Source organism: Nothobranchius furzeri, chromosome 6, assembly GCF_043380555.1.
Source record: "Nothobranchius furzeri strain GRZ-AD chromosome 6, NfurGRZ-RIMD1, whole genome shotgun sequence".
NCBI lineage: Eukaryota > Metazoa > Chordata > Actinopteri > Cyprinodontiformes > Nothobranchiidae > Nothobranchius > Nothobranchius furzeri.
In genome coordinates this window covers 60,570,125-60,577,897 of record NC_091746.1, presented here as the reverse complement: position 1 = coordinate 60,577,897, position 7,773 = coordinate 60,570,125, and the positions used below count along the sequence as shown (strand labels likewise).

At 44.7% G+C, this 7,773-nt stretch overlaps 1 long non-coding RNA gene across 1 annotated transcript; it reads left to right on the top strand.

Moving 5' to 3' along the window:
* The first annotated feature begins 7 nt into the window (after positions 1–7).
* LOC139070339 (uncharacterized) lies at positions 8–2,034 on the top strand. The gene is made up of 3 exons (XR_011520880.1): positions 8–1,562; positions 1,666–1,893; positions 1,960–2,034. It is a non-coding gene; the product is annotated as an uncharacterized lncRNA (long non-coding RNA).
* The last annotated feature ends 5,739 nt before the right edge of the window (positions 2,035–7,773 follow it).

Below are 7,773 nucleotides of genomic sequence, written 5' to 3'. Positions count from 1 at the left end.
CGGGCAAATAAAGTCCATCATTTAAAAAATCACAGAGAAAAGAATCAGATTCTCAATGTACTCTAAATCACGGCTCCCAAAATTTTGCTTCTGACTCATAAAACTAAAAACTGCAAGTTTAAAAAAAACCATGAGAATAATACAACCAAACAAACACTGTCTTCATTTAAAGCTGTATTTTTAATTTTTACATTAATCCATTATTGTCCGCTTATCTGGGGTCGCATTGGGGGTGGGGGGCAGCCTAAGCAGGGAGGCCCAGCCTTCCCTCTACCCAGCTACTTGGGCCAGCTCCTTCAGGGAAATTCCAAGGCATTTCCTGGCCAGTCGAGAGACATAGTCCCTCCAGCGTGTCCTGGTCTTCCTTTCGGTCTCCTCCCAGTTGGACGTGCCCGGAAAACCTCACCCAGAAGGTATCCTGACCAGATGGCCGAGCCACCTCAACTGGCCCTTCTTGATGTGAAAGAGCAGCAGATCCACTCTGAGCCACTCCCAGATGACCAAGCTTCTCACCTTATCTCTAAGGAAGAGCCCAGACACCCTGTGGAGAAAACTCATTTCGGCAGCTTGTATCCGCGATCTCGTTCTTTCGGTCACTACCCAAAGCTTATGACCATAGGTGAGGATAAGAATGCAGATTGACCATTAAATCATCAGCTTTCCCTTCCGGCTCAGCTCTCTCTTCACCACAACAAATCGTTACAACATCCACATCACTGCAGACACAGCACCAGTCCGCCTATCGATTTCCTGGTCTACCTTTCCCTCACTCAAGAACAAGATCCTGAGATACTTACACTTTTCCACTTGGAGCAGGACCCCTCATCCTGACCTGGAGAAGGCTTTCTATCCTTTCCCGATTGGTCTCGGATTTAGATTTCGGATTTTTCAACCCAGCTGCTTTACACTTGGCTGCAAACCGCTCCAGTTTACTTAACCCTTTGATGCATAACGGTCACTACAGTGGACAGGTACTCAAAATTGTTATTTATTTGTTTTTGCTATTAAGCACAGCTGTTGAAGACTTTATTGCATTTGAGCCCCTCCATTTGGACTTCGGTAAGCCAAGCCAACATATTTCATGTTCAGAATGCACGCTGTCCACTGAGGTGGACATGTAATAAATTATTTGTAAATTATAAAATTTTACAAAAATATTTGTTGAAATTTGTTTCATTCACACCTAAAGGTGGATGAAAAAAATTGTTAAAAAATCATGGTTGAAGATTTCATAATTCATGCATCAAAGGGTTAAATTATATTTACAAATATTCTATGAGGAATTTATTTTCATTTGTATTTGATTTCTGGAGATCATCCCAAGACCACATACGTAGTGTTTCATGGTCCACAGTGGGGTCATGACTCCAACTTCGGGAACCATTGCTCTATCTGGGGTCTGAAAACTGTCATGGTCTGAGTTAAACTCTGTGTTGTGCTGAGTCTTTCTGTGTGCAGGTGGGTGTGTACGGAGAGCAGCTGCTGTCTATCTGCTCATCAGTGGTCGGGATTTAAGGAGCGTCGGGACAAGTCATCAGTGCCGGATGATTACTCAGTATTGGGTAGTACTCTTGCCAGCTCCTTGCCAGTATCTAAGCTCGTTTTTATCTCCTGTGTACCTCGCCTCCCTGTACTTACCTGTCCTGTTTCCTCCAACCTCCTCAGGAACTTCTCCTCCACCAGCCAACCTCCATCATCAGGAAATAGACTCATTGGATTCAAACCCTGCCTGCCAGCCCTGTCGCTCAACCCTGACCGCCTGCTCTCCAACCCCACCTGCCAACCTGGACATCCCGAACTCTGGTGCTCAGCTCCCAGCCATTACTTCTGACTCTCGCTCAACCCGCCGTGACTTGCCCTCCTCTCAAAGCCTTCTCTAACAACCAGGAAACCGTAAGCAAAATCTCATAACCCCTTATGCTGCCGATCTGCAATTGCTCACTCCTGTCTCTGCTCTAGAACTCCACTGGAACCACCCGAACTCCGACCTTCATCTTCACCTCCACCGTATTAAAATAAACCTTTTTTACTTCCCTTCTGCCTCTGTGTGTGATTCTGCATGTCGTGGGTCAAAACACTACAACCCAACATGGTAAAAACTTTAAACCAGAGAGCTATTTTCTCCCCCAGTCCATCAGAATACCAGCAACTCTTCCAATTTTACAAATGACTGATATTGCTGACATAATTTCCTACTGAATTACAGCCAATCAGCTTGAGGTAGTCCCACCCAGCGACTCTATCAGACCGTTTCCGAGTACATATCCAGGTTCAAAACTCGGCTGCAGCCTTTCTGCGTGGAGTTGCGTGTTCTCCCCATGCATGCATGGGTTTCCTCCGGGTACTCCGGTTTCCCCCACAGATCACAACATGCCCTATAGGTTATAAATTGTAAGTCGCTTTGGATAAAAGCGTCTGCCAAATAAACATACAGTGGGGCAAAAAAGTATTTAGTCAGCCACCAATTGTGCAAGTTCTCCCACTTAAAATGATGACAGAGGTCAGTAATTTTCATCATAGGTACACTTCAACTGTGAGAGACAGAATGTGGAAAAAATCCATGAATTCACATGGCAGGATTTTTAAAGAATTTATTTGTAAATCAGGGTGGAAAATAAGTATTTGGTCAATAACAAAAATCCAAACCAATATTTTGTAACATAACCTTTGTTGGCAATAACAGAGGTCAAACGATTACTATAGGTCTTTACCAGGTTTGCACACACAGTAGCTGGTATTTTGACCCATTCCTCCATGCAGATCTTCTCGAGAGCAGTGATGCTTTGGGGCTGTCGCCGAGCAACACGGACTTTCAACTCTCTCCACAGATTTTCTATGGGGTTGAGGTCTGGAGACTGACTTGGCCACTCCAGGACTTTCAAATGCTTCTTACGGAGCCACTCCTTTGTTGCCCAGGCGGTGTGTTTGGGATCATTGTCGTGTTGGAAGACCCAGCCACGTTTCATCTTCAAAGCTCTCACTGATGGAAGGAGGTTTTGGCTCAGAATCTCAAGATACATGGCCCCATTCATTCTGTCCTTAACACGGATCAGTCGTCCTGGCTGTCCCCTTAGCAGAAAAACAGCCCCAAAGCATGATGTTCCCACCCCCATGCTTCACAGTAGGTATGGTGTTCTTGGGATGCAACTCAGTATTCTTCTTCCTCCAAACACGACGAGTTGAGTTTATACCAAAAAGTTCTACTTTGGTTTCATCTGACCACATGACATTCTCCCAATCCTCTGCTGTATCATCCATGTGCTCTCTGGCAAACTTCAGACGGGCCTGGACATGCACTGGCTTCAGCAGCGGAACACGTCTGGCACTGCAGGATTTGATTCCCTGCCGTTGTAGTGTGTTACTGATGGTGACCTTTGTTACTGTGGTTCCAGCTCTCTGCAGTCATTCACCAGGTCCCCCCGTGTGGTTCTGGAATTCTTGCTCACCGTTCTCATGATCATTTTGACCCCAGGGGATGAGATCTTGTGTGGAGCCCCAGATTGAGGGAGATTATCAGTGGTCTTGTATGTCTTCCATTTTCTGATAATCGCTCCCACAGTTGATTTTTTCACACCAAGCTGCTTGCCTATTGTAGATTCACTCTTCCCAGTCTGGTGCAGGTCTACAATTCTTTTCCTGGTGTCCTTCGAAAGCTCTTTGGTCTTGGCCATAGTGGAGTTTGGAGTCTGACTGTTTGAGGCTGTGGACAGGTGTCTTTTATACAGATAATGTGTTCAAACAGGTGCCATTAATACAGGTAACGAATGGAGGACAGAAAAGCTTCTTAAAGAAGACGTTACAGGTCTGTGAGAGCCAGAGATTTTCCTTGTGAGTGACCAAATACTTATTTTCCACCCTGATTTACAAATAAATTCTTTAAAAATCCTGCCATGTAAATTCATGGATTTTTTTTCACATTCTGTCTCTCACAGTTGAAGTGTACCTATGATGTAAATTACTGACCTCTGTCATCATTTTAAGTGGGAGATCTTGCACAATCAGTGGCTGACTAAATACTTTTTTGCCCCACTGTACATAAACATAATTGATGGAGGTCCCAGAGAATACAATAGAATAATGATTTTATTTAATCTTCTTAAACATGCTTTGCTCTATTTTTCTACAGTCCAAAAAGGCGGGTCTGAAAGCTTCTCTTCTTGCCTGAAGCGTCAACCCCGAAGGATGAAGAAACAGATGGACATAGAAGAGACAAACCTCCAGTCCCATATGTCCCCACTTCCATTTCCCACCATCTAATTTAAGCCTGGGGTTGAAACACAAAGAGCCTTTCATAATGCTCTGCTATCACTGCAGGTCAGATTTCCACTGTCAGTTCTGCTACTCATAACTAATTAAACTATCATTATGGATCTAATGTGGGAATAAGATAGAAAAGCACAAGTGAACACAGGCCCTACAGTGATATCACTCAGCCATCTGCAGGAGAAAACACACATTCCCAGCTCTGAGTCAGTCATTCACCGTGAGGCCACCACTCCCTTGTAAAAATTAGCATACAGCTGATGTTCTGCCCCGAGGGTGAAAGGAGCGAGCTGAAGAGCTTTGGTTGAAGGAAAAGGACCCTGCAGTCCGCATCGCTCCACTCACTCTTTGTCTTCTTCATGCAAACTCCATATGCCCCCCTAGTGGCAGGTGTGGCAGTATGACCTCTGACCCAGCATGCCACATTGGTGCATGAGCGAAAAGTAGTATTGTTCCTAGTGAGGGAGTTGCCTAGACTGCACATTAAAGAAAAGAATAAGACGTCTTACTGAGAAACATCAATGAAAGCAAAAAAGTGTCTTAACCTTTCCTGATGGCAAGGAGTTTAAGTTTCCTGGGAGTCATTTTTAAACTCTTACAAACCATCCACGTTTAAATTTTCTATTTCTGTGACGAGATGACCTTTAAGGAGTTCAAATGTCAATATTTAAACTTTGATCAGATTTTATAGGGAAAAATGTGCAATGCTTATGTTTAGTCTCCCCAAACCCACATTTTTATCCAACATCTATGACCTCAAAGCCATTTTTAACAAATAAAGGTCAAAAGATGCAGATTTGCATACTTATACTCCTCAAGAGTATCTTATGAAGATCTTGTGAAACCAGATGCAAGAATATGTGAAGGCAACAGGTGTTAAAACTGGCAGTGTAACAGTTACCCTTGTAATGATAATAGAGGGTATTGCTTTAAGTAAATTGCTTGAAAAGCCATTTATATTATTACCACTACTTGTGACCAATAGCTGTGATACTCTATATAAATAGAATACCCCCTGCTTGGTCTTAGGATGATTAATTAGAAGATCCTATGATTCTTTTAATTATTAAGGGTTCTTACACACTTCACTTTGATTCAAGAAACAGTCAGGTTTATAAACATAGTAAGAATTTATTTTACAAACACTTACGACTTGACAAATTGTTTAAACTATTATTTACTGTGAGTGGATGCAAACTAAAGGATAGTCTGGAACCTATGTGTGAATATAGAGCTCCGGACGTCATGTGACTCTCAGAGAGTAGACGCCATGTTGGCAGCCAACAAAGGTAAACAAAATGAACGGGATCGGCTTGGATTTTACTTCGTCAGAGTTTACTTCACACTTTGAAACCGAAGAAATCTTTTAATATAGTCAGTAATTAAATAGAATAAACATCTCCAACCCTTACCATGGCCCTGGGATACTTTTTAAAAACGCCAGAAGCTGTCGGAGCGGACCTGGCCAGGGAACGCCTTGGGATTTCCCCGGAGGAGCTGGCCCAAGTGGCTGGGGAGAGGGAAGTCTGGGCCTCTCGACTTAGGCTGCTGCCCCCGCGACCCGACTCCAGATAAGCGGATGAAAACGGATGGATGGATGGATGGATGGATGGATGGACAAATAACAGATTTACAGTGGGGCAAAAAAGTATTTAGTCAGCCACTGATTGTGCAAGTTCTCCCACTTAAAATGATGACAGAGGTCAGTAATTTACATCATAGGTACACTTCAACTGTGAGAGACAGAATGTGAAAAAAAATCCATTAATTCACATGGCAGGATTTTTAAAGAATTTATTTGTAAATCAGGGTGGAAAATAAGTATTTGGTCAACAACAAAAATTCAACTCAATACTTTGTAACATAACCTTTGTTGGCAATAACAGAGGTCAAACGATTACTATAGGTCTTTACCAGGTTTGCACACACAGTAGCTGGTATTTTGGCCCATTCCTCCATGCAGATCTTCTCGAGAGCAGTGATGTTTTGGGGCTGTCGCCGAGCAACACGGACTTTCAACTCCCTCCACAGATTTTCTATGGGGTTGAGGTCTGGAGACTAGCTAGGCCACTCCAGGACTTTCAAATGCGTCTTATGGAGCCACTCCTTTGTTGCCCGGGCGGTGTGTTTGGGATCATTGTCGTGTTGGAAGACCCAGCCACGTTTCATCTTCAAAGCTCTCACTGATGGAAGGAGGTTTTGGCTCAGAATCTCACGATACATGGCCCCATTCATTCTGTCCACAACACGGATCAGTCGTCCTGTCCCCTTAGCAGAAAACAGCCCCAAAGCATGATGTTCCCACCCCCATGCTTCACAGTAGGTATGGTGTTCTTGGGATGCAACTCAGTATTCTTCTTCCTCCAAACACGATGAGTTGAGTTTATACCAAAAAGTTCTACTTTGGTTTCATCTGACCACATGACATTCTCCCAATCCTCTGCTGTATCATCCATGTGCTCTCTGGCAAACTTCAGACAGGCCTGGACAGGCTTCAGCAGCGGAACATGTCTGGCACTGCAGGATTTGATTCCCTGCCGTTGTAGTGTGTTACTAATGGTGACCTTTGTTACTGTGGTCCCAGCTCTCTGCAGGTCATTCACCAGGTCCCCCCGTGTGGTTCTGGGATTCTTGCTCACCGTTCTCATGATCATTTTGACCCCACGGGATGAGATCTTGCGTGGAGCCCCAGATCGAGGGAGATTATCAGTGGTCTTGTATGTCTTCCATTTTCTGATAATTGCTCCCACAGTTGATTTTTTCACACCAAGCTGCTTGCCTATTGTAGATTCACTCTTCCCAGTCTGGTGCAGGTCTACAATTCTTTTCCTGGTGTCCTTCGAAAGCTCTTTGGTCTTGGCTATAGTGGAGTTTGGAGTCTGACCCCGGGTTTCCACGGGAGCCGTCAGCAGCACGTTACTGCAGCAGCACATCTTGCTCGCGTAAGCTGCTGCTTGGCCCTTCCCACGAGACGCGAAGCAGCAGGGCAGCAGCTGTCACCGACCGAGCACGAAGTCACACGAGTGACTTCGTCAGTAAACACAACAACAAGCAGGAGAAAACTACAACATGGTTTGTGTTTTATGTTCTGTCCGTTTTATAATCGCCAATACGGACCTGAAAAACAAAGGAGAGCGCTAGCTGTGTGATAACTTCTCACGGGGCCGCACAGTAACTGTTTTTAAAAGTAAAGCAACCGGAAGGCAGTACGTTCTTTATTCTGAAAATCTCGGGAGCTTTTCCCCATTTCCGCGTTCGATTTCCTGTCTTTCCTTCCCCAAAAATGTTGAACTTGACCCGTTTCAGAGGCGTCGCGCGTAGAAAATAGAACCGGCGCGTAAAGGCCGCGACATGCTGCTCCTGAGACGCGGCCGACTCGCGCTGCCGACGGCTCTAGTGGAAAAGGTTCTGTTGACCACAGCGGTTCCTATGAGCAGCTATGACGTGCTGCTGCAGTAACGTGCTGCTGACGGCTCCCGTGGAAAGCCGGGGTGACTGTTTGAGGCTGTG